This window comes from Arachis hypogaea, chromosome 18, assembly GCF_003086295.3.
Source record: "Arachis hypogaea cultivar Tifrunner chromosome 18, arahy.Tifrunner.gnm2.J5K5, whole genome shotgun sequence".
Classification (NCBI taxonomy): Eukaryota; Viridiplantae; Streptophyta; class Magnoliopsida; order Fabales; family Fabaceae; genus Arachis; species Arachis hypogaea.
In genome coordinates this window covers 92031141-92034207 of record NC_092053.1, presented here as the reverse complement: position 1 = coordinate 92034207, position 3067 = coordinate 92031141, and the positions used below count along the sequence as shown (strand labels likewise).

Here is a 3067-nt window from a genome sequence, read left to right as displayed (position 1 = left end):
CAATATTTTATTCTGGGCCAATATGGCATTCAGAGTATCAATTTCAAGAACTCCCTTCTTCTGAGGCGTCCCATTACTCACAGGATTCCTCTCAGAAGTGTACATGAATTGGTTATTAGCAACCATGTCAATGAGTTCTTGAGCTTCTGCAGGCGTTTTCTTTAGGTGAATGGATCTACCTGCAGAAGTATCCAATGACATCTTAGCTAATTCAGACAGACCATCATAGAATATATCTAGGATGGTCCATTCTGAAAGCATGTCAGAAGGACACTTTTTGGTCAGTTGCTTGTATCTCTCTCAAGCTTCATAGAGGGATTCACCTTCTTTCTGTCTGAAGGTTTGAACATCCACTCTAAGCCTGCTCAGCTTTTGAGGAGGAAAAAACTTGGCTAAGAAAGCCGTGACCAGCTTATCCCAAGAGTTCAGGCTATCTTTGGGTTAAGAGTCCAACCACACTCTAGCTCTGTCTCTTACAGCAAAAGGGGAAAAGCATGAGCCTGTAGACTTCAGGATCTACTCCATTAGTCTTAACAGTATCACAGATCTGCAAAAATTCAGTTAAGAACTGAAAAGGATCTTCAGATGGAAGTCCATGGAACTTGCAGTTCTGCTGCATCAGAGAAACTAGTTGAGGTTTCAGCTCAAAATTGTTTGCTCCAATGGTAGGGATGGAGATGCTTCTTCCATGTAAATTGGAATTAGGTGCAGTAAAGTCACCAAGCATCCTCCTTGCATTATTATTATTTTCGGCTGCCATCTCCTCTTCCTGTTCGAAAATTTCTGAAAGTTGCTTGCTGGATTGTTGTAATTTAGCTTCTCTTAGTTTCCTCTTTAGAGTCCTTTCAGGTTCTAGATCTACTTCAACAAGAATATTCTTGTCTTTGCTCCTGCTCATATGAAAAAGAGGGGACAAAAAAATAATAATAATAGGGATCCTTTTTACTACAGTATAGAGGTCCCTGTGTGAGTAGAAGAAAAGAAGAAGAGAAAATATGAACTCAGAGAGAGAGAGGGGGTTCGGATTTTTGGTGAGTGAGGAAGAGATGTTAGTAAATGAATAAATAAATAGAAGAAGATGAGAGGTGAGAGGATTTTCGAAAATAATTTTTGAAAAATTGGTTAGTGATTTTCGAAAATTGTTTTTTTAAAAAAAGTTAGTAATTTTCGAAAATTAAGATCAAAAATTAAAATAATTAGTTAATTAAAAAGAAATTTTGAAAAAGAGGGAAGATATTTTCGAAAATTAGAGAGAGAGAGTTAGTTAGGTAGTTTTGAAAAAGATAAGAAACAAACAAAAAGTTAGTTAGTTAGTTGAAACAAATTTGAAAATCAATTTTGAAAAGATAAGAAGATAGGAAGTTAGAAAAGATATTTTAAAATCAAATTTTTGAAAAAGATAAGATAAAAAGATATTTTTGAAAAGATATGATTGAAATTAATTTTGAAAAAGATTTGATTTTTAAAATCACAATTAATGACTTGATTCACAAGAAATCACAAGACATGATTCTAGAACTTAAAGTTTGAATCTTTCTTAACAAGTAAGTAACAAACTTGAAATTTTTTAATCAAAACATTAATTGTTGATGATATTTTCGAAAATTATGAGATAAAATTAAGAAAAAGATTTTTGAAAAATATTTTTTATAATTTTCGAAAATAAATAAAAAATGAAAAAGATTTGATTTTTGAAAAAGATTTTGAAAAAGATAAGATTTTTAAATTGAAAATTTGATTTGACTCATAAAAACAACTAGATTTTAAAAATTTTTGAAAAAGTCAAATCTAATTTTCGAAATTTTAAGAGAGAAAAAGAGGGGAAAGATATTTATTTATTTATTTATTTATTTTATTTTATTTTTGAAATTTTAATGATGAGAGAGAAAAACATGAAAAAAGATGCAATGCATGAAAATTATGGATCAAAGCAAGGAATGCATGTAAGAATGCTATGAATGTCAAGATGAACACCAAGAACACTTTGAAGATCATGATGAACATCAAGAACATATTTTTGAAAAATTTTTAATGCAAGGAAAACATGCAAGACACCAAACTTAGAAATCTTTAATGCTTAGACACTAAGATTTCAAGAATGCATATGAAAACACCATACAACACAAAACAAGAAAACATCAAGATCAAACAAGAAGACTTACCAAGAACAACTTGAAGATCATGAAGAACACTATGAATGCATGAATTTTTCGAAAATTTTATGCAAACTTTAAAATATGCAATTGACACCAAACTTAAAAATTGACTCAAGACTCAAACAAGAAACATGAAATATTTTTTTTTATTTTTATGATTTTATGATTTTTTTGGATTTTTTGAAAATTAATGTGAAAAAAAAAATAAGGATTCCAAAATTTTTAATATGAATTCCAGGAATCTTGTACTCTTATTCTAAAGCTCCAATCTGAGGGTTAGGCATGGCTTAATAGCCAGCCAAGCTTTAGTATGTAACTCAGACATGCCACAGCTGACATTCCAATTAACTTGCCTCTATGCTGATGATTGGAAGCCCCTATCCAAAAGAATTAGACATGGCTTTACAGCCAGCCAGGCTTTCAACATGCTTCATGAAACTCTAGAATTCATTTTTAAAAATTTTAGAATAATTTTCGAAAACAGATGAGAGATTTTTGAAAGATTTTTGAAGAAATTTTTTTTTTTGAAAACTTTTTGAAAATAAAATAAGAATAAAATTACCCAATCTGAGCAACATGATGAACCGTCAGTTGTCCAAACTCCAACAATCCCCGACAACGGCGCCAAAAACTTGGTGCACGAAATTGTGATCTCAGGCAACGGCGCCAAAAACTCTGTACGCACGTCTTAATAAATTGTTTTTCATTCACAACTTCGATACAACTAACCAGCAAGTGCACTGGGTCGTCCAAGTAATAAAACTTTACGTGAGTAAGGGTCGATCCCACGGAGATTGTTGGTATGAAGCAAGCTATGGTCACCTTGTAAATCTCAGTCAGGTGGATATCAAATAGTTATGGAGTTTTCGAAAATAAATAATAGATAGACAGAAAATAAAGATAGAAACACT

At 31.6% G+C, this 3067-nt stretch overlaps 1 non-coding gene across 1 annotated transcript; it reads left to right on the top strand.

Moving 5' to 3' along the window:
* The first annotated feature begins 255 nt into the window (after positions 1-255).
* LOC112774127 (small nucleolar RNA R71) lies at positions 256-363 on the top strand. Its single transcript, XR_003188630.1, has one exon. It is a non-coding gene; the product is annotated as a small nucleolar RNA R71 (small nucleolar RNA).
* Positions 364-3067: the final 2704 nt, after the last annotated feature.